Source organism: Neltuma alba, unplaced genomic scaffold, assembly GCF_004799145.2.
Source record: "Neltuma alba isolate B1F8T4 unplaced genomic scaffold, ASM479914v2 tig00010912_pilon, whole genome shotgun sequence".
NCBI lineage: Eukaryota > Viridiplantae > Streptophyta > Magnoliopsida > Fabales > Fabaceae > Neltuma > Neltuma alba.
The window spans coordinates 138,850-164,719 of NW_021635690.1; positions in this window are offsets into that span (position 1 = coordinate 138,850).

A 25,870-nucleotide genomic window follows, 5' to 3' on the forward strand; every position below is an offset into this window, starting at 1 on the left:
CCAAGTCTGAAGTTATTGCTCATCTCAACCACTTTTAGCTAATGAGAATACATCTTTACACGGTTTTTGAAAAATTTCAACTTATTTAGCAAGATTTTTTTTAAAAAAAAAAAATACTACAGCGAGGGTTTGATTTCAAGGCCTTTTGCTAACTGCTCAAGCCCTTCAGCACTAAACTAAATTTGACTAATTTTCTTTCTTTTATTTCTTTATTGAATGTTTATATAGGTGGGACTTGAGGAATAAGAAACAACCAATTATTCCTCCGGTCCTTAATATAGAACCCAATTATTGAGTTGGTTTTGATCCTAAATATAAGACCCATTTCTCATATTTATCAATTTTTTCTAAATTACCTCTATGGATACTCCCTGAACCATAATCAAGTAGAAGAGCAAGAGTAGGTATTAAGAAAGATGATTATAGTATTTTAAGAAAAACATGTCACATTTTTTATAATTAACTAACTTACCTAACTTCCTTAAATTAGTTAAATGAGTCTTATATTAATGACCGGAGGAGTATTATTTAACCAATATAGTGATGCACGGGTAGCAATAGTGACTTTACAGTTGAGAGAACTCAAGTTCTTCTGAACATCCCACAATGATGGTTGAATCATCAATCCTGACAGAAGCTTGGGCTAAAAAAAATTTATTCTTCATGTTTGCATTAAAGGTGACCTTTTGAAACAAGTAATTGATTAGGTAGCCGTTATATGTATCCTATGTAATTATTGATTATAAAATTAGGCTGTGTAATTATTGAATCAAATATGAGTGTTTTATTTCGCTAACCATTTTATCTCTGGTAATTTTTCTTATATTACACACCCTACTTTCATAATATAGAATAAGGTACCATATTTGTCTGATATGTAATTATTGACTATGACATTATCCTACATAATTAATCAAATGTATGAGTTTCAACTCATTATCCTTTTTGTCTCTTTTAATTCAGTCTTTTTAAACGAACATACATTTATACACGTACATCACATATTCTAAAAAATGTTGATAATAAATCTATATGTATTGCATGTTTTGAAAATTTATGAATACTTTATTTTTAAAATTAAGTGGAAATTATGACTTGAAGTAGAAATTTGATATTCAACTAATTATTTTACGATGATTCAACTTTTTATACTATATAAAAGATCGCCAATTCATACTTGTGCAATGCAGGGGTACTATACTCGTTGGAATAATAATATAAACATTGTTCAATTTTGTCAAAATTACAATTTTATTTTTCAAATCGATGCAAACTTTAATTGAAAATAAAAATGATATAATTTTAAGAAAACTTGAAATCTTTTATAATTTAGTATATAGATGTATATGTGTGTATATATTAAAAGAAGGATATATATATAACTAAAAAAAATACAATTTCAAACAATTTAAAGGAATTTTTATAATTTCACTAAAAAAAGGAATTTTTATAATTTATTTTTTTATTTAAACACACTATTTTGTGTGTGTGGGAATTAGATGGCTTTTGTTTTTCAAAAATTTAAAAAGAGGATGGTTTAGTTTTGTTAAATGATGATTTTTAGGAGTGAGTCTCATAATACATATATATAATATAAAATTCTAACAAAGCACACCATCCATCTATTTATAAAACTATATATTATAAATAATCAGACTCATTTCTCATAATCTCATCAGATTTACATTAATTTGTTCATAATGTTACATTTTATAAATCTTAAATCGATATTGAGATTATTTCAATTTTTTATTAATATATTATGATGTTTCAATTTTTGACATCATCTGTGCAACATTTTAGTTTCTTCATTTGAACGTACACAACTTGTTTTGATAAGATATAAAATGTGCTTAATTTTTTGTTTATTTTATGTTAGATGATATAAATCAAGAAAAATAACTTAATGATATAAAGAGATAAATACATATATGTTGATAATTACATGATATATTGATGATATAATTATGTGAATCTTAATGGAAAATAAAAGTTAAAAAAAATCCTGTGGTGGATGATTAACATTTTTAATTTTGGAGGAAAATAAATTTCATATTATTTTCAAAATAAGATGTGGGAGAGATTGGAGGCTAGAATGTTGGAGGTTTAGTGAGGGGCAATTTAGTATGTCTAATTTTATATTTTGATATTTGGTCTTCATAAATAATTACAATTTTTATGGTTCTATTCAGTAAATATTATTCTCTATGTGTTCTTCTCTCTAATTTTCTCTAAGAAAAATTTTGTTGGTTCTTCCCTAATAATAGATATGAAACAAAGGAAACATGTCATCTTTGTAACTAAAAAAACAAAGGAATTTACTTCTAATGAGATATAAAGAAGAGAAAAATAAGATTGTTTAGGGAAAATAAAAATTAACTAATTTATTCCTAAAATCTAGAAAAGCACATGTTTAGATAAATATGCAGTTGCTTTAGAATAATTATTATGAGGGTCCGTAAGGATAATTAATAATTTATAATAAATAGGTATAATACTAATATAATAATTCAACAAAACTATAAGTATAAACCAAAAATGCCTAAAACTTCTAATTTACAAAGACTAAAGACTGTGACTTAAATAATCATTATTATAACTCAAACTCAGTTTATACTTGTGTTTGGGATGACAGGGAAGGGCAAAAGTTGGATGAGCATTCATTATAACTCAAAACTAGCGTTTTCGTTCAATTTCAAGTATTGAATGTTAGCTATTTTAATTATTATATTATATTATTAGTAATATAATCTAAATGCTTTGGGGCAGTCTATTAGTCAATCTGGGCCTAATTTAGGTTTCGATATTTGCTTAGTCATTGTTAAAGTAATTAATGAGTTAGTTAATGATCTTAATAAGTTACTCGCCCGTACTTATTATAAGATCTAATTTTTTAAATAGATTTGTCTCTTTTTATAAGATTTCTGTTGAGTTTATCTGAACATTTAATGTATTATTACCTATTTTACCCCTAATTTAATGCATTCTTTTTCTTCATTTATTTCACTATTATTCTCTCACATCTACCCATTTATATATAGAGGTCTATTTGAAAAAAATTACATTTGCTAGATATTAATTGCTTTAAACTAATTTTAACTGTTTTCTTAAATCACATAATTTAGTTAAAAAGATCTTATAATGAGGGACGAAGTAGTATTGCTAAGATAATGACAGACTGAATAAGGGTGACATAGAAGTTGTAATATCCTAAATTAATTTTTAGGATTTATGTAAAAAATATATATATTTTATTATTATAATAAAATAATATTATTTTATTATAAAAAAAAGAAAAAAAAATATATAAGTCAACTTTCCACCGAATTCGGTGGAAAGTTGACAGGGGAGGTAGAAATTTGGAGGGAGTTGCGGTAGAATTCAACCCCCTCAATAAATGTTTGAGGTTGTTAAATACCCCCTCCCCCAAATTCATTTCGCATCAGACGCAAGGAGGAAAGAGAGATAGAGTGGGTGAGGAACGAGAGAAAGAGAGACAGAGTGGGAGGAGCATACCGGTAAAGAAGAGGGCAAGTTTTGCAGATATTTTAGGTACATAAAATTACTTCTTTTTATCAAACTTTCTTTATAAATATTTTCTGTATATTTTAAGCTTCCTATTTACATTATTACTGTAGTTATTAGAGAAAATTTTGAGACTTATATATGATATAAGTATTGAGTTTTGACAAAAGATGACTATAGAAATTTAGAAGTGAATGAGTTGTTAATTTTAATCGGTTTAGATTTCTCTATTTGTTAGTTTTAGTATTTAAATTAATTTATTTAGTTAAAAATCTGTCATTTATGAGATATACCATATTTTTACCGATTAAATTCAAGTTAAGTAATTTATTTGGGTTGTTTGGCATATTATTAAGATTTTAATCGGTTTAGTTTTATTTATTGGGTGACTGGAGGTTTTAAAATAATTATTGTAGCTAAAAAGTTTATTATTTATGGAAATATATATATGGTAGTTATACCATTAAAGTTTTGATTATATTATTTAGTTATAAATATTTAAAGTATTATTAAATTTTTAAGAGTTTGATTTTGAGGTTTAAACTGAAAATGAGAGTTTTTAGAATTTAGAACATAATAATTTTATATTTGGAAATTGTTGAAAATCCTTTTTATTAAGGTAAATAATTTGGAGGTAGTAAATAAATAATTTGGTTTGTTAGAAATTTTAAGTTGTTGCTAAAATACTTAATAATTTTTGGGTTATGAGAGTTGTGGGAATTTAGAATAAAAATTTAATTAAAGTAGAAATTTAACTAATATAGAGAAGTTTAATTAATTTATTAGTTTATATTAATATGTGGTTATATTAATTGTGTAGATTAATTATTGGTTGAGCAAAGGATTGACCTTGTGGTAATCCTTAGTATTGTTTTGGCGAGAGGTAACCACTTTCCACTTATTATATGTACTAATATGTTGTTTGTGAGTATTTTCCTATTTTTAAATAATATTTGTTATTTGGAATTCGAGTAGATATATTATATCTTTTGAGCTATGAAAATTGTCTTGTGGGATTTTTGGAATTGTGATTGAGAAGTTTGGAAAAGATATATGATTTATATCTTATGGATTATACTGGGAAAAGATTAAGACATTTTAATGATATTGTGAATGATTGGTTGTTATTTGGATTTTGGATTGAGCGCTATCCTACCACGTGGTAAGGCCGCCATTGATGCACATTGGTTGGCTTTTTCCTTCGTCCCTAGAGTAAGGGATAGACCTTGTAGCTTTTTATTCGTCCCCCAAAGTATGGGATAAGCTTGTAATAAGGGATGGATCTTTGTGACTATTTAATCGTCCCCCAAAGTGTGGGATAGGCCTATAGGTCGGTTTGATCCCCTATAGGGAGGGATAGACTTATGTGGCTTGTGTGTTAGCCCCCGTAATGAGGGTTTGGATGATTAAGATTATTTGAGTATACATATTTATATTTTCACTGGTATATAGATATTGAGGTTTAATAATTATTCCACTTGACACCTCACGAGCACATGTTAGTATGGATGATGAGTTGGAAAGTTGGTTACTGAGGCGTTTGTCTCACCCCGTGGTTTAATATTTTCAGGCGATAGTTCAGGTGGTGGCCCATCAGGGAAGGCTCCGGAGGCATAGTGTGCTGTTATAGCTTGTATAGCCTCCCTGCTTTTGTTCTATGTGCTGACTTGTTATATATTGCCACATAGGGCCCATATACTCTAATGCTGTAAACTAATACTTTTAATTACTACTATCTGACATGGGAGGTCATTGGAAGGCCAGAGATATTTAAGACTTGGCATATTACACTCATTTGATAGTGTTGACTTTTGACTAATGGGCTCTATGACTTATATTAAAAATGTTTTATCAGTTCGTGTGTTTGAAAGTATAAGTTTGGTTTGGGCTAATGGTTGAATGATATTTCTAGACTTTGGAAGTCCAAGGCCCAACTTAACGATTGATGTGGCTCGTAATATAAGTTTATTTCTTTTAACCATGATAGCGATTTTAAAATTTTAAAGTTTCTTCTTTTCTATCATGGTTAATCGTTCGAATAGATTGAAAATTTTGATTAAAATGGGTTTTAAAAGAACGGTTGTCACAGAAGTCCTCGGTTGGAATCACGAACTTATAAGTATGTTTTATGTAAGTTGGGATAAAATTCTTCTTATATATTTATCACATATTTTGTAAAATATGATTGAAAAACTGTTTATAAACCATTTTAAACGGTCTCTAAGAAAATTTAATTGACCTAAGTCATGAGAGTCCCTTGCGACCTTTTTCCAGTGATGTTATTCCTAACTTCAAATTGAGAGATTTATTGATTACAGTTTCAAATCATTTAACATGTAAAGAAGTAATTCGATTCAAGTCTTTTCGCTACTTGCTCTATATTGTGGGAAATTATATGATTGTTTCGTTCTCATTTTCATATGATTTGTTTTAATTTATACTGAAAACTCAAATTGTTGTAACCCACCTCCAATCAAGTATGTTTCTTCTAAATAGTTCAACCACACACATTTCTAACCTGCAAACTGGCACCTAAATGCAATGCATTGTGATTAACTTTGTTCAAGTTAGCATTCAAATTTAATTAAATATAACTAAAATTAGTAGACAAAGCAGCAGCTTCCTCAGCTTGTGCCACATGTTTGATGATGGTGGCAAGGTCCTCTGTTTTATGGCTAAGACATAGGTATAAATGATGTTGTCAATGGCTAATAATTATCCTAGTGGCAACACTACCCGTCATCATTTGGATGAGATTTCAAATTTAAACCTAGCACAACTTTAACCTACTTGATACAAAATATAAGTACAAAGGATGTTGTCAACGGCTAGTTATCAGTAACACTTACTATTTACTGTGTTCAGAAGTCTTTTATCCGTATTCTCGTTGATTCTTGCTCAAATGTCTTTCATGACCTGGCAAGAGATTTAGGAATTGTTTGGTTTCTTGTTTTGAAAACAATTTTTGGTTTTTAAAAATAGAAAAACAAAAAAACTTGTTTGGCAATTTGCTTTTAGTTGATTGTTTTAAAAAAACAAAAAAAATAAAAATATGTTTTTAAAAACTGAAAAACCAAAACAACTTTTACATGTTTTCTTGAAGATATTTCATTTGAAGAGGTCCAAATTTCCTTTTACATATAGAAAATTTTACCCCCATACCATTACCTAGGTGTCTCCCACACCTCCTAAGCTGGCCTTAATGGATTTTAACTAAAGGTTTCTAGGAATTATAAATTCAAAGAAGAAGGGTGTAGCAAGGTAAGTATATCTTTATTGTTGTTATATTATTAACATTGGAAAAAAAAATAAGTGATAGGTGGAGTTGGTAAGCAGAACAGGATATTAATAGCTTAAGCATGTGTTTAGATGCTAGATAGATTGAGTTTATTATGCCCAAGTAGGTACTATACATCCATTCAAGGGGTTATTTTTAACTGATTATTTATCATCAATGCTATCTATAGGAATCAGAGAATCTTAATGAAGAAAATTATGTTCTTACAATATCAACTGTACAAAAGTAGTGTTTGGAAGGCATTAATTGGTGAGGAATGAACAATAGGCAGCCCTATTAGTGGCACCACTTGTGATGCTATGGATACTGAATGTACTGGAGCAAATGGCCAAGTTTGACTCTTCTCTCTGTGCAAGGACAGGCCACTTAGTCATGATAACAAATAAACATGTTGCTAACGTATAACATATTTTCTTTCTTTCATCTAATTTATAGGTATAATATATATGGTTTCGGTCACAGTTCAATGAAGGAACATAATGTAAAGTGATAACAACTAGTTGGTTTTAATTATCCTACACTTTATGAATGCTTATTATTGTATTTGCATTTGAAGCTTTAGTTAGAAAATTGATGTAGAGATACCTAATTTTCGTATCAAATTCTGCGATGCACAAGTCCCTGTTAATACGTTTTTAGTCAAATGGATTTAGTGACTGTTGATTGATAAGCTAATGTACCTCGTGCTAAATATCTATCTACTTCACCTTCTATTGAAAATTATGAACGACTTTTTTTTTTTAATTGTGAGTGGCCTGCTTCTATAAGATTACATTTCTTTGTGAACTTCTACCAATTTTTTGAATATCTATGTGGTCATATGCAGGTTCGGATTGTCCTAGAAGGTGTTAATAAGTTTAGCAATTTGATTGGTTTAATGTATTATCTCGATGGTGAATCAGCCAACGATCTAGCATCAGAGCCTGTGGAAAATGTATGTAATACTACCAAATTTATTTTATTTAGTCAATTGTTATTTTACTTGAGCTTTTATATAATAAGCTACTTCTGCACCACACCTTTTTAGTTGATTTATGGAAACTCTATCATGCTTGTAGCTACAAGAATATGTACGTAATTGAGGTAGCCTTAGAAAAGACATGTAGTGCTTAAACTCTAAATGATGGGTATGATATGTTATTGAAGGAATCTTATATTTATTGGTTTCTAAACTTGTACTGACCCTTTGATTCAGACAGAAGATATTATTCTTGCTATTCTTACTGGGTTTTCCCTTGCTTTGAGGAATTTATTAAAAGTGCTTTAAGCCTCTATGGTTTATACACACAGTCTACTCTTAATGTATTGTTCTGCTTGACTGAAACATCATACGTAAATATTTCTATTGTAACTTTACAATGAATAAAAGATATTCCAAGATACCTCGCTTTATTTGCCTCAAATATACCCCGTGCAACCAAACTAGTTTTTATTTATTTCAAACTAAAATATTTACAAGAAGATCCCTCAAACAATGCTCACAATTAATTTCACTCAATTAACTCTTAAAAATATCCTAAAATGTATTGATAATTCTCCAAAAATTACTTAAAATATTTTTTAAAGATATTCAAAATAATGAGTTATCACACGAAGGGAGGGAAGGTAGGTGATGAAACTGAACCAAAGAAGAAGGGCAAGCTTGTCAGAGAAGCATCCAGAAATTCCCCTTGGTTCTGCGCATTCATTCACCCAGGGAAAAGGAAATGAGAGCGGGAAAAGAATCTGATACATTTTTATCTTATTTTATTTTTTGTGCTTGAGTTTTATATAAAATGTTTTTTTTTATGACTCAGAGCATCCTTAAATTATTTTGGATTTAAGACTAATTTCTGTCGGGTTGGGAGTGTTAAGATTAAAGCCCTCCCACTCATTATTGTCAAACTTGCGAATTGACTCACCGAGTTTAACATTTTTATATTTTCAGCTAACAAAATCGTGTCGATTCGCTCTTAAACTCGTGATGACTGTAAACTCGGTTAAACCTATGAGTTCATTTACTGAATTTACTGTTTTTATATTTTTAGCTTACAAAATTGTGTCAACTTGTTCTTAAGCTCATGCTAAATTTTGGATTCGATTATGTTTAGTAACTTTATTTATGAATTTTATAGAAATTTCTTTGTTGAATGTGATAAATTATGAACATTGAGAGATATAATTTCAATTATTTCAATTTAAAATATGTTTAAATAAAATTATTCTCATTTTTTATATATTAATTATTTGATTATATACTTTTAATACTAGTTTATTAATAAAAATAAACTCTTATGAGTTTATGATCCGAGTTTATATCATTACCACGAGTTTGTTTAGACTTGCGAGTTTGACAACCTTGCTCCCAACAAGTATGTTTTTTAGGATTCAAGCTTATGTTTTCTTTCTTACAGGGGTAAGACCTCTTACCATCTCAACTAACAACTTATTGGTAATGTTAATTTGATTTTTAATCCTCTGTAATATCATTAGTTTTAAATAATAATTCTTTTGATAATTATTGTTATTTTAAAAATTATATATTTGAGAATGTGACTACTAAATAATGTTTTTATGTATGGCTGGGAAAAAAAAAAGGTTTTAAGCATATTAGTAACTAAGAAGAACATTGCGCAATAGATGAATTTACGAATGAAAAGAGGTGAGCAGTGCACACGCGCACGCACCTGAATTACATTAAATTGAAGTCCCTGTAAAATTCTTCATCATCATCATAAGAAGAAATTTCTTAATTTTTGGGGAAAGAATAATGTTTCTTCCTTCCCTACCATTAATTTTGCCCACTGAAGGAAGCACTCTTTGAGAAGAGACCTCAAATAATAAGGATGTTTTTCTTTTTCCATTTACTTGGCCTGCAGATAACGAAGGACCTTCTGCGTGCAACTGCAAAAGTCAATAATGAGTTAGGAATGTCACTTGGCTACCCAACTTAAGTAATAAATCTTGCGTGATCCATATTTAAAATAAGGATTAATGTGTAATTTTATCCAAAAAATTTAAGTGTACGAAAATTTTTGTTAGATCAATATTGTTTCAGAAATGTCAAAAAATGAGTAACGCATCCCCTAATTGTTAAAAATATTAACGATCATATATTAATTTTTTTAATGATTAACAAAAACTTTTGGATACCCATAACTCAAATGTATAAACTTTCAAGGTAAAATTAGATGTTAACCCTTAATATAACATACCCCTTCCAAGCCTAAATATAAGAATAAAATAACTAACTTGCAAAGATTTAGAAAGTAGTTAAATTAAAATTAGTTATATTAGTTATAATTTTTTAAAAAAAATATGCATTAATTATTCTAAAATATCCTTTTTAGTCATTTGCATTGTAAATACTCCTTTAATTTGATGGAAAGGAATACTTTCTCTTAATTTTTAATTTTGTATCTATATATTTTTTCTCTTTATTAAATTGCCTTTAATAAAAAGCCACCACTGCCACGTGCCCTAAGAACGAGCATGGTGAACAGCATTAAGACACAGCCAAGGTTAGATAAAAATTAAGGGATGATTTAGCAAATTATTTTGAGTTAAATTTTTTTTAAAACAAAAAAATAGTGACTTGTTTTTTAAAAACTAAAAACACAAAGCAATTTTAGGATGTTTTCTAGTTTTGTTTTTGTATTCCTTGGAAAATTGAGACCCTTGCGCAACTTTCCTTCTTCGCTCACTTGGTAGCCATTGGAGGACTTGAGTAGTTGCTGATGCTCAACCCTCGTGCTCGTCGTCCCCTCACCCTCTGATCTCAGTGTTCAGTGCTCGTTATCTTCTCTGCTCAGTGCTTGCTGTCTCCAATCTCTCCTTCCTCCCTTCTCAGTCCTCAGTCGGTGAGTCCTCATCAGTCTATACCCTCTAGCCATGACCGATTAATTTAGTCGGTTTTGATCTAAAATCTGATTTGTAGCATCTAGTTGGTTTTTGCGTATCCGATTTGGTGGCCAAGAGCAGCGGCGTTGGTAGTGCCGTTTGACAGAGCTACAGAGATTAAAAAAAAAAAAAGAGTGAGGATATATATTTTGATAATATGCTGAAGCTATGGATATATATTTTGATAAAAGTTTCCAGTACTGCATTAAGCTATCGTCATTATAGTAGAACCATAGAGGGAAAATATAACAAAAGGAAGAAGAAGCAGTTATGGATAATCACAGGAAAAGAAAGAAATCGCAGGAAAGTAGAGAGAAAATGACCAAGGGAAAGATTCTAACAAACTTCTGCATAACCAATCATTAGGAACTTCAGTACCTTTCTTGCTCTCATTCTCACCTTCTTTCCACGTGCTCTGACACACGATTCCGTTAGGTATTCTGGGAGTACGCATCACTTGAACACTCTCCAATTAAAACGCACCAACTCAATGAATTGCAGACCCACTTATCAGCTTATGTGGCTCTTTTTTATTGAATAATATTTCATAAAAAAATTCTGCTACAACCGTTTTTTCTCAACCGTTTTCCAATAACACTTTTCTGAAATTTTCTCTCTCTTCTTCTACTTTACCTCCCGTCTCCCCCGGCTCTCTCCTCTCCTTTTTCATCTTCTTTCTTATTATTTTTCGTCGGTTTCTCTCCTGAGCTAAAATGTTACTAATAATCAAATACTAAACTAAAATGTGATGAATGACTTAACTATTTCATATTTTCAAAATTCTCTAATAATGTTATTGACAAAGTATTCCTCATCAAGTTGATTTCCTTGGTATCGTATGGCACACTACCTTAGAATGCCTGTAAATTAAAAATAATATAATCATTAGTCAACTTAATCAAAAATGTGAAAAGAATTGAAGAATTGGATGCAATGTAACCTATATATACCTTGTTTAATTTCTTAGTCACTCTTATCTCAATGGTGTCATTCATGTAGCAAATGACATAGTATCCGCGTTCTACACTCCCGGATTGACAACGGTACTAACAAAATGAAATATAAAACTGAATATTTGACTTTAATTATCTTAAAAAAATTATAAACATTAATTTTGATTATTGAAAAGATTTATAAGCATGTATTTAGCTCAAAACAATATCGTTGTGGGAGAATCCATGTTGGTGGTTGCTTATTTTGGTACTTGGCCATAATATTAAAACTATAAAAAGCCCTATACAGCTTTTAAAATGAATCCAACCAAGCATTTCAGATTTTTGCAATTAAGTGATGCTATGAACTTCAAATTTCTAAGATGAGTTTAAGATTTCTTAATATTTTTCAATCACACTTTTCACCATAATTAAGAATGAATGAAAACAGAGTTTTATGAGGGTATAATTACAATACAAATTAATTGTAATCCCAGCTACGACACAAATAACGGATTAAAAAACTAATACATATAATTATTACAATCTAAGTAGCTAGGTTTCTTGGCCTGTATATACCTAATATTACCTCCAATCCTTACTAGAAGAACTATATTCCTAATTTATAAAAATTAAAAAAAATTACTTGGTTTGTTAGTTGTAATAAATTAGTATTATTTTTTTTAAAATGTCCTTGTTAGTATTAGAGCTACGCCCTTGATGAAATTCTTAACATGTGTAATCATTATAAGAATTGTTTTAAAAAATAGATAAATATTGGAGACAAAGTAAATTGGAGTCTTATATTTAGAGCAAAGTGAATTTTCAACCATCTCTTATATATTAAGGAATATAGTTAGTGTATGAAAACTGAACAATATGCAATACATAATTAGTTGCTTTTCTTGGCAGTGACATAAAAATACATATATATGCTTTTATTACATTAAAACTAGTATAGTGTCCGTGCAATGCACAGGTATGAATTGGTGGTTTCTTTGATACGAGATAAAAAGTTGAATTACTATAAAATAATTAGTTGAATATTACATTACTATTTCAAGTCATGATTTCAACTTAATTTAAAATAAAATATCATTAAGCTTTTGAAATCTACAGTACAGGTAGATCCACTATCAATATTTTTAGAAATATGCTATATATGTAGGTATATAAATGGATGTTCCTTTAAAAAGATTGAATTAATGGAGACAAAAGGGTTAATGGATTGAAACTCAAATATTTGATTATATTCAATAATTACACAGATAATATCATGGTCAATAATATTATATTGGACAAACATGATATCTGATTCTGTATTGTAAAAGTAGGCTATTTAATACAAGAAAAATTAATGGAGACAAAATGATTAGTAAGTTAAAATATTTTGAAAACCACACAAAAATGTACTCACATAAGTTGAAAGTAGTTGCCATGATCAATAACTTCAGGAATTGACAACATAAACTTAAAATAATATAAAACTACCAAAACAATATCAAAATATCCATATTCAATGTAAAAATGAAGCCTCGTGGCCACCGCCATAAAGAATAATAAAATAAGATTTCCAATGTAATCTTACAGGAGTGATAGCCCTGTTATCTTAGTTATCCATGTGAAAAAAGAAAAGGAGGAGTGTGCACGGCAACATTCATGGCTATTTAGATAACTCTGATAATTGAGTAACTATCATAGCCCCCATAACCCTCCCCTACTATACACAAACATCAGACGCACACTAGTTGTTTCCTCCTGAAATCCACATACCTTGTGGAGTTAAAATTGAATTAGGTATTTAATATAAAACATGAAATGTGTTGATTATGATAATGATAATTAGGAAATTCACTATTTGAGATCATTAATAATAGGCAAATGTCAAATAAAATATAAAATAGTATATTATTCAATATATTAGGAAATTGAGTAGTTCATATTGTTAAAATTACATACTAGCATTAAAGAAAATATCTCGACTAATATATTTAAGTTTGTATTTCATTTTTTATTAAACTAATCCATAAAAGACATCGATTGTTTTCCTTAAAAATTAATATTTTATTTTATTTTAAAATAAATTTTAATTCTAAATAGCATAAGTTGAATAATTTTTCATTCGAATTAGATTTCAAAATATTTTATAAATAAAAAATAATAAATATTTCAGGTATAAATAATAGTTTAGATTTAGGATGTAGGATATTATTTTCAATATACTAATGGACCAGCTAAAATTAAATTTCAAGCATAATTAATTTTAAATAATACCATCAAATTTCAAATTTTGAACATACATCATGCCTTGCATATATGCCATGATTTTCGGGATAAGAAAAGTTATATACTTTTATTTATTTTTCTTAATTTAAAATATTTACAGATAAAGGGTATTTTGGTTTTTGCAAAAAAAGAAAAAAGAAAAAAGAAAAAATAACACTCATTATTGGGGATAATTGCAATAAATTCTGTAATAAATCAAAATTAATTGAATTAATCAAAAAATTATAAAAAAAAGTAGATTTATCTACCGTTAACAAAAAAACATTATTTTGCAAAAATAAATAGAAAGACATGAAACATGCACTGAAATAAATATGATTGAACTAATTCCCAAGAAAAATGCATAAATAGAGAAATCATGGGTAGAAATGTGGCTTTAACAAAATAAAAAATAAAAAATTTATCTGCAAACAATTCAACTAAAATATAAATAAACAATACATCCCAAGAATTCAACCAAAACCATTTGAATAAAAAAATACTGCATTATGAGAGATAACTAATTGATTCTACCACAAAAAGAGATAGGCAGTGGGAATAAGGAGAAACATGCATTATGGTGGTGAATAAGGCATAAATAGAAAGTTGGACATAAAATTTTGGCTTTAGAAAAAAAGGGGAAAAAAACCCATTTATCTACATTCTAGTGAAGCCAAGTGGCAGTCTGTTAGTAAGTCATGCTTTGTATTTACCTCCCGTCTCTCCCGGCTCTCTCCTCTCCTATTACTATTATAAGGAAGGGGTCTCTACAGGGCCATCTAGAAGCGTGACAAGTGGCACAACGAGAAAGGAGATAAATACATCACTTTTTTAATCATTTTGAAATAAAGACTCATCTCTTTTACTAATTAATAAATCATTTAATAATTGTTTTATCATTGCATATATTGGTTGCCCCACGTTTAAGATCATGCAATATGGAACGTGGGTAGATTATTTCATTATAAGTAATTTTTCTATATATTGGTTGGCCCACGTTCTCTTTTACTAATAATAAATCGTTTAATAATTGTTTTATTATTGCATATTTTGGTTGCCCCACGTTTAAGAGCATGCAATATGGAACGTGGGTAGATTATTTCATTATAAGTAATTTTTGTATATATTGGTTGGCCCACGTTTAAGATCATACAATTATGGAACATGGGTAGGTTATTTCATTATAAGTAATATGTTTTGTTTTGTAAATATATGATGATAGTTGTTAAATTAAAAAATTATCCACATTGTCCCGTATTTCAAGGCTATGTTATGGGCAGTTTTCTGATTTCAAATTAATATTTTATGTTTTAAATTAATTTAATTAATATTTTAAATTGTGAATTAAAACTAATATTTCATTAAAAAGCCACAATTGGTTACTATTTGGGTTCAAATTAATATTATTTTAAATTACATTTAATAATCTTTCAAATGTTAAATTAATATTTCTTATTTCATAAAACTTAAATTAAAATTTATAGATTAAAAAGTTATGAACTTACAAATATATGTATAAAATTAAAGAACCAAATAATTGAATAATCTTATGTGCTTGCGTTGTTATGTTTTTTGGGTAGAATTTTTTAAGGATGGTTAGTCTTTTAGAAATCAAATTAATATTTCATATTTTAATTTATTTACTAAATTAAAATTAAAATTAATATTTCATCAAAACCGGCAAAAGTTAAGGTGTTAACATTATGGGTAAGGTCACTATGTGCACAAAATCACTTGTATCATCCTAATATATAGACCACTATGCGCACAAAATCCGCTGCCCACTATGCCCACAACTATATGGTATTTTGTGCTGTATAACTGCTATGTATTATGGGTGGAACTGTTGCTACATCACACACTGCACGTGCATTGCTAATAACGTTCATTTTTTTTATTGTAACTGTAGATGAATTTTTCGCTATATAAAGAGTAGGAGCCTATGGATTTATTCCAGTTAGCAAATTCCTCCTGTTGTTATCGCACCATCAGTGTTCTCCAAGTGTTCACATGGCTCCTGCATTTCATTCAGTTCATGCTATTAACCCATGCAGACAAAATTAGAAAATCAAAGTTCATGTGGTTCGATTATGGACTATGCCCGGATGCTACTCTCATGAAGAGATATCATCCATGGAAATGATTCTCAGGGATGAGGATGTAAGTGTTTTACTGATTAATTTAAGCATCTTACTTCTTGTGTTCTAAGATTTATTTTCTTACAGGGTAACAACATCCATGCTACAGTTAAGACTGCCTTCCTTCTATGACATCATAAGAATTTTGAAGAGGGAAAAACGTATGTGGTGTCGTATTTTTATGTTTCTCTTAATATAAGCTCATACCGAACCACTGATCATCCCTACCAAGCAAACTTTATTTTTTCCACTTCTGTTCGACTATATGCGGATAATGGCAAAACAAACAAATTTGGTTTTACACTCCGTTCATTCTCTGAAATATTATCCGATTAGTTTGATGATCGATATCTAATTGGTAGGCTATTATATAAGTGTTGGATATGTGATTATTATGTTAAAATTATTTGTGGTGAGCTAACTCCATATTTTCTCTTGTAGATGTCATCGGGTTACTAACTGGAGTGGGAGAAAAAGAAGAATGCAATGCCAACAGATGCACATAGTTTAGGCTTGATGTAGAGTTACTGGATGAAGGGTACACTCTTATTCTGAGTTTGTTTCTCCCAATTTAACCAAGTCAATGATTAAAAACTTAGGTTTAGAGTGGAATTTTTTCTTTTTGTTTCTTTCATTTTGACAGGAAGGAAAAACTAGAGTGTACATTGTGGGAAGATTTTACTAATGAAGTTTTGTAGCATATGTCTCGTGTCCACGCTGGTTCTACTATCATCATCATTCAACTGTGCAAAGTTAGGGAGTTTAAAGGTATGATATTGTTTATCTGACACCATAGTTATATTGGGTTCCTTTGAACAATAATAAATCTATTTTTTTCCATGTAATGGCATGGCAGGAAGGAAAAAAGTCTCTAATTCCATGTACTCTTCCCATCTCCTGATTCATCCTACAATACAAGAAGTTCAGGAGTTTGTGCAGAAGTATGCAATTATATTGGTTTGAGTATAATAGAGTCTACATTTATTCCAAGTTTTATTGTATATGATAGCATTTATCTTTTTTTTTTAAAATATTTTTCACAGATCGAAAAGTGCTGGGATTCAATTGGGCCAAATACCTGCTCGAATTGCTCCACAAATTGTAGTATTTGTGGCCGACGATCTATTGGCTGTAGATGACTGAAGAAAAATAGTGGATTTACGATCTGGACCAGCAGTACGTATATAGTGCAATGCATTGTTTTCTACTTCATTTGTTTGTATTTTGGTCATTCTTACTATTCTTATCTTAATACTGTATATATACCTTGCGTTATTTATTACAGGAATCTATAGTGGTTACTATGGTAGATATTGTAGATGTGAGATCTAATTGTGGATGGATGTACACATCATGCAAACAGTGTAGCAAGAAAGTGGTTCCAGATGGAGAAGGTTTCTTTTGTAAAAGTGCCAAGCTATAGTAAAAGTTACTATTCCCTGGTAATGTTAATGTGATATATCTCTTTCGGTGGTCACAATTTTCATACAAAAATATGTATTATTTTATACAATACTGATATTTTATTAGCAGGTTCATGGTGGACTGTGAGATACTGGATGACACTGGATCATGTCATGTTGTAATTTTTGACTGAGAATTATCCAAACTGCTTGGATGTTTAGCAGCAGAGTTGAAGGCACGTCAAACTAATCAGGTTGTTAAACAGCAAGCATACAAATTGTTTTGTGTCATGCATGTTTTTAATCTTGTGCCATTTATATTTTCTAACCACTCATCAATTATTTATCAAGGACGACTTCGATGAAGGTATATTGTCATATATTCTTGAGCAGATATCTTGGAAGAGGTATTTGTTCAAGATAAGTATTCTAGGAGATTATGTCAATGGGAATTCCAATGTGTGTGTAGCTACTCGGTTGACAAATGATAAAGCCATAATGCAGTCTTGCTTGAACACATCTTATGAAGACACTGCATCAGAGGATTGTACTTATGTTTTGGATGCATTACACAAATATATACATATGTTTCTATATATCTAAAGCTTTACATTTATGCAGAACACTAAGCAGTGCCTAATAGAATCATCTGATGGTGCAAGTCCTTCTGCTAATCAAACTGTGCATGCAAATTTCTTTGAATTATCAAAGTTTGACTCAACCTCTACACATCATGTGGCAAATGCTATAGGCCCAGGTTTCGAAGCAATGAAGTCCATAGTAGAATCTAAAGTTGCAATTGTAAACACTGCCAATATTGAGAAGGCAAACCCATTTGGTAATTTCCCATCAGCTAATTGTCAAGTTGAGTTAGAGAGTAACAAGCACAATGCTGGTTTTGTGGAAATCTCTTCTACTACATCTGGGCATAATGGTGCGAAGAACGGTACTGAAAATATGTTAAATCATCTACTTGGTGGAAATCTTGAAACTGATGAAAATAATACATCATTTGCAAGACACCGCAGAGCAAAAAGCAAACAAATCCAGGAAGAATAGGCTTGAGTTGATGATTTCAAACTTTCTGTCATGTTGTTAATATCATTTCTAGCTCTTATTCCTAATTTGGTGTTTTTAATTTGTTTTTAGGTTATGTATTTATTCCCAGTTATTATGTGCGTTGGTCATGTTCTTAGAAACAATTATGCTTTTTATAATGGTCAAACAATTTTGTTGGTTTCATTTCACACTTATCTGTTTATTTTATGTAATTTATATTTCTTCCTAGAACCATTAAGAAAAATATGATCGATATTTCGTCTATTTTATTATTCATGCAATATTTTACATATTTTTTTACCTACTTGTCATTATAAATAACATATGAAATAATGATGTGACTTCTGCTTTTTCCCCTTTAGTCTATTGAGATGCTTAGACAGACTTAAAAAAAATAAATTTAAACTGCTAATAAAAATTTAATGCTTATAGCTAGGATGCATGGCATATGTATTTATTTGTATTATCCACTTGTAGGACTTCCTTTTTTTGGTTTTTGTTCGGAGCAATGATCCACTTGTATTGCAGTGGATTTAAAAATAGCTAAATCTATCCATATCTTACACAACATGTTTTTTCTAGGCCCACTAACAATTTAATAAGTTTCGATTTAAGGTTGGGTGTTTGCGACAACAGCGTCAAAAAAAGCAAAAAAAAAAAAAAAAAGAAATTGCTTCTAATATGATAAGTACTATAGATTTCAATTAGCCTATTATTAGCAATTAAAAAACTAAGCAAATTGATGATTTGCTCTATTGCCAACTTTGTTTACAATATTCCGAGCCACCACTAATTTTTCTTACCTTTTATACAATAATTAATTATTCCCTATCTGGTATTCATTTTATTTTCGAGGAATTAACTAATGAGTCTGTTTAAGTCGTTTGCCTGGGATTTGCACTATTGATTACAGGTGATTCAAATTTATATTTTATGTGGGATTGTGTAATTTCAATTTTTGACTGCATTATTTTGTATATTTCAATTTTTTTGGGTCGGTGCTCTCAAAGAATTTTAATTGTTGAAGTTAACATTAAATTTTTTCTTGTGTTTGAAACGTCCTCTTTTCTGTTACATGTATACTTTTCCCAAGAAAAAAGGTAACCATTTTTCTACATCATATTTACTTTTTCTGAATTAAAAAAAAAACTAATACACTACCCATGTATTGATGAAATGTTCTGATTAACCACTTTTGGATATATTTTCCGTGTTATGTTTTTCTGTAATTGCTTATTAGGGTATGTTTAGGTTATTAAGATATTAATTTATTCCTTTATAATTATAATATATGGCAATAAAAACTCATTATAGGTGATAGCCTTTTTTATTTAAAAATTTTATTTTTCATTTATGTTTTCCTTAGTTAATAGCTGCTTTTGTGTTTTTTTTATGTTTTATTTTTTTAGTTATTTGATAATAACTTCTTCCTATTTACATGGGTAGTGGGTTGTTGTGGCCATGGACAGTTTTTTCATAATGGGCAACAGCCACTTCCCAAGTCAATTGCTGATTAATGGGTTAGGAGTTCATAATATTTTTAAATGGAAAATAAAACAGGTTAATTTTTTTAGCAAAAAATAAAACAGGCTATTAAGATATTAATTTGTTCCCTTATATATATAATATATGACAATACCGATTTGTTATGTCAGTTAATACAAAACAGTAATTGCTATGTAAATTATTAAAAAAAAAGTGTATCTTATCTTATTAAAGATTAAAGATTAATAGATAAATCCCCGTCAATCAATATAATACTCCTCCGGTCCTTATTATAAGACCCAATTTGACTTTTTATTTGGTCCTAATTATAAGACCCAATCCATTTTCTCTTTTATATTTATGTATTTTTTTTCCAAGATAATCCTTCTAATAATGATAGTTTTAGCCAATATACTTAATTAGCAAGGATATTTTAGGAATGACAACACTTATTTATTATAAATAACCAACTTAACTTACTTCCTTAATCTCCTCAAATAAGTCAATTGGGTCTAATAATTAGGACCGGAGGAGTAGTTTATTAGACTTAATTTTTAATAGCCTTTTTAATAGAGCCAGATTCAGTTAAAATCTCCACGTCCCCAACTTAATTTGAAACAGTCAAATCTTTTAAATATTGTTGTTTCATATTATTATGAAAATAATTATTTTTATTATTATAATCAAAGTACATAGTATAATATTTTAGGTATAATAGAACATAATATAATAACGTAATATATCATCACATGCCTTATATGTAGTATACTATTATAGCTATAATAAATATAATATTATATAAAATATGATGTAATACAACTTTGTGATTATAATATATTTTACGTAATGTATAGTTAGATTATTTGCTCTAACCCCTTCTGCTACCATTTATGTAAATAAAAATATTAATTTTAGACCAAAATGGAAATACAACGAAACAAAACTTGTAACATTATGTACAAAGAAGTCTTTTGCAATCTGACTATTTGATTAATTAAAAAACTCTTTACTTCTATATTTTTTCATTCAGATTACACATGGTCTATCTTTAACGCTTTTTGTGTATGCAATTTTTTTTCCGGTCATAAACAAAATTGGTTAACATGGCTGGTTTTAGCAATAAATAAACAACTATATTTTTTTTATTTATATCTAATTTATTATCATATTTATATAACTCATATCCTATATTTATGCTTTGTGATTACGGTCGTGATTTAACTAATATCTCCCTACCCGTGGCTTTCTAGGAGATATTTTATTTATTTTGCTTTCTAAAAACTTCCACTTCTCATTATCATGATCTTAATTGCCTCAAAACTGATGGCCACATGAAGGAGGGAGCACATTCCATGCTTATCACAATGATGAGCATGGAGTGCTCATCACAATTTGAACCATCCAGATTGATTTTTAGATAATTCAGATTGAATTTAAATTTTTTATTTTAATCAATTTTTTGTTTTAATAGATACATAATTTAAAATAAATATAACGTCATAACTAACATATCTTTAAAAAATAAATGTATCATTAAAAAGTTGTATATTAAAAATTTTAAATCTAAACCATTCACAATAGATTTTGGATGGTTTAGATTGCATTACAGTAATGATCACATGGTACTCATCATTGTGATGAGGTCTCCCATTTTGAATAAAATTAAAATTAAGCGGGAAGTTAAGGTAATTTCTATCACTTTTTGCCCACTTTCTCCACTTCCTTATGTTTTTCTCAATTTTTATTTTTTATTTTTTTTGTTAAAGCCATGATTTCTATAAAAAATGTTACGATTTTTCCAAAACTTTTTAAATGAGTTTTGAAATCGTATCATATCATATCACATCATATATCATATATGAGAAGTTAAGAAGGGGAGAATTTGTTGGATGATTCAAATAGCCTTATATTAAGCGGTTTCTTCTCAATAATTTTTATGAGATGCTCAAACTTGAGAGTCTTGTGAACCTAAGCCTACAGGTTTCATTATGGTTCTGTCTACTCTGCTCTCTGTCTCGTCATCTCATTGTTTTTGTTGTTCTCATTTGGATATGTTTCTTCTCTGTAGTGCTCATGAGTGGATCATCATCTCCATGATTTCTTGAATTTGAATAGCATAGAAAGGAGAGAGTTTAATTTCCATGATTTCTTTTTCTTTTTCTACCTTCATCTTCTTGTAGGATTCATTTGTTGGTAACAGTAGAGGTCAGCCATCTGTTCAAAGTGATATTGAATTGGAAGCGAACACAAGGTCTAAGGAACAACATTAACTGTGATATGGGAATGGATGCACGTAGGTGCAAAATTTTTCGTGTTATTCAAGCTTTTGCTGACTTAAAATGTTAATAGAGCATATAAGAATATTACACGGGCACCTACAATACGATAAAAGAGGCCTTTTACGACAATTAACATGAGCTTTTCACAGCGGTTTTGAGTAGGACGTCTATGTCATTGACATTAAAAGGTAGAAGACTTTATTTTATTGCATCTTATTGATATGTAATCATATTTTTATTTAAAACAAATTGAAGTATATAATACTGAATTCAAGCAAGATTGTGCCCTTAAGACATTATAGCATTATTTTCATTTTAATAGAATTTAAAAAGACTTGTATACAGTGTTGTTTCTTCAAATTTTTAACACTTAAGGTTCATTATTATATTGACAACTAAAATATTTAATATTTATTTTACATTTTAGATTCAGAATAAAAATCTTGAATAAATATTTTAAATTTTAAATTAATAAAAACCTAAAAATCAAATAACTATATTTTATGATATCATTTTTATTTTAAACATATGTGTGAGATCTTATATCTAGAACATGAAGCAATAACTAAGAAAGAATGAACACACGTCCCATCCAATAATGATTTATAGTTTACATTGTTGATGGTTGTTATCAAATTAAATTATACGGGTGTATTTTAAATCTCAAATTGGAAAAAATAAAAAATTTAAATAACTATATATATATATATATATATATATATATAAGTGGATACTTGGTCTTCCACCAAAATTAAGTACTTCAATCACATTTATACATAACAATGTTATAAGTGAAGTCAATTTGTCTTTGTAATGACATATGGTTAATTGTGATTATATTAACAAAACATGTTGGAAAAGTATATAAAATATAAGAGCAAGACGCACTAAATATCTTGAAAATAATGATCTTAAATGATAGAAACATCACAAAAAAGAACTTTCAGTATTACTTACAAAGCAACTTTTTATAATCTTTTATCTTGAGCATATATATGATTTTTTTTTTTTGGGTGATAGAAGTATATATATGAATTTAACTAATTTAACTGGTCACTACATAGTTATTGAACTTTTTATAATATATGAATAAATACTAATTCAAACCCGTGCATTGCACGGGTACCGTATTAGTTTATTTATAAGAATGCCACCGTCTTTTTTCCCACAACATTTTTTTTCTAACCGCCATTGTTTTGTCTCGTTATATGTATTTTTTTCTAGTTGTACATGCTTTTTTGAAATATTTGAAAAACTATGAGTGTACTCTTGGTTATTCATCTCTTCCAAGATGAAACTCAAATTTACTATAGATCTTTATTTGTTTATACTATTGTGTGTATTTGTTAACCGATATATTCTATGTTTGTTAGACTTGTCTAAAAACTATTTGTTTATGACTGTATTACCCTTTTTTCTTAATCTTAAATGTACCTTTAATTATTTATCTAAGAGCTAGTTCAAATAAGTAATGACTACTTGTTCAGAAAAATTCTAAATAGAAGTATAATTTAAGGTTGAGACAATGCACATATATGGTCACTAAGTAGTGAAACCCTGTTTTTATTTTCTTCATTAAATCTTGGAGTTACTTTCCCCAATACTAATTTAGCCTCAATATATCGATTTTAAACATTTTGACATTTTTTTAATGCTTTATCTACCACTACGGACGATTTTGCATGACACAATGATTGCACTTGTGACAACCGTCCTTTCAAAACCCATTTAGATTAAATCAAACAATTTATTCGAAAGATTAACCATGATAGTAAAAAAGAAACCTTAAAATTTTAAAATCATTATCATGGTTAAAAGAAATAAACTTATATCACGTGTAATATCAATCATTAATTTGGGCCTTAGACTTTCAAAATCCAGAAATATCATTCAACCATTAGCCTAAACCAAACTCATATTTTCAAACAGATGAACTGATAAATCATTTTAATGTAAGCAATGAGTTCCATTAGTCAAATGTCAACACTTTAAAAGAGTGTCACATGCAGAGTCTTAGAAGTATTTGGCCTTCTAACGGCCCTCTCATATTAGATAGCAGTAATTGAAAGTATTAATTTACAACCTTAGAGTAGATGAGCCCTATGTAGCAATATATAATAAATCAGCACATAAAACAAAAACAGGGAGGTTATACAAGCTATAACAGCACACTATGCCTTCGGAGCCTTCCTAATGGACTACCGATAGAACTATCACCTGAAGATAGTAAAAACCACGGGGTGAGACAAAAGCCTCAGTAACCAACTTTCCAACTTATTATACATACTAACACGTGCTCATGAGGTGTCAAGTGAGATGGTTATTAATTCTCGAGAAATATAAATTTGTCCATAGAAAAAAAATTTCAATCATTCAAACCCTCACTATAGGGGCTAATACACAAGTCACATAAGTCTATCTCTCACTATGGGGGATCAATTAGATATATAGGCCTATCCCTTACTTTTGGAGACGAATAAGAAGTCACAAAAGCCTATCCCTCACTATGAGGGACGAAGGAAGCCAACTAATGTGCACTAATGGCGACCTTACCACATGGTAGGATAGGACTCAATCCAAAATCCAAATAACAACCAATCATTTACAATATAACAAAAAAAAATGTCTTAATCTTTTCTCAGTATAATTCATAAGATATAAATCATATATTTTTCTAAACTTCTCAATCACAATTCTAAAAATCCCACAAGACAATTTTTACAGCTAAAAAGGTATAACACATTTATTCGAGCTCTAAATAACATATCATTATTTTAAAATAGCAAAAACACTCACAAACAACATATTAGCACATATAACAAGTGGAAAGTGGTTACCTCTCGTCAAAGTAATAGTAAGGATTACTACAAGATCAATCATTTTCTTATCAAATAATTAATATACACAATTAATACAACCACATATTAATATAAGCTAGCTAATTAATTAATTAATTAAGGTTATATATATTAGTTAAAATTTTAATTTAATTTAATTTTTATTCTAAATTCCTGCAACTCTCATAACCCAAAATTTTAGTATTTTAGAACCAACTTATAATTTTCTAACAAGCCAAATTATTTATTTATATCTCCCGGGATTATTTACTTTAATAAAAAGAATTTTCCAAAATTTTCAAATATAAAATTATTATGTTCTAAATTCTAAAAATCTCATTTAAAGTTTAAACCTCAAAACCAAACTATAAAAAATTCAATAATATCTCAAATATTTATAAATAAATAATCTAATCAAAATTTTAATGGTATAACTATCCTATAAATATATATTTTTCCATAAATAATAAATTTTTTAGCTAAAATAATTATTTTAAAACCTTAGGTGATCCACTAAAGAAAACTAAATAGATTAAAATCTTAATAATATGTCAAACAACCCAAATAAATTATTTAACTAAATTTTAATCGGTAAAAATATGATATATGTCATATATAACATATTTTTCAACTAAACAAAATAATTTAAATACTAAAAACCATTAAATGGGAAAATCTAAAATGATTAAAATTGACAACTTATTTATCTCTAAATTTCTGTGATAATCTATTATTAAAACTCAAAACTTATTCCATATATAAGTCTCAAA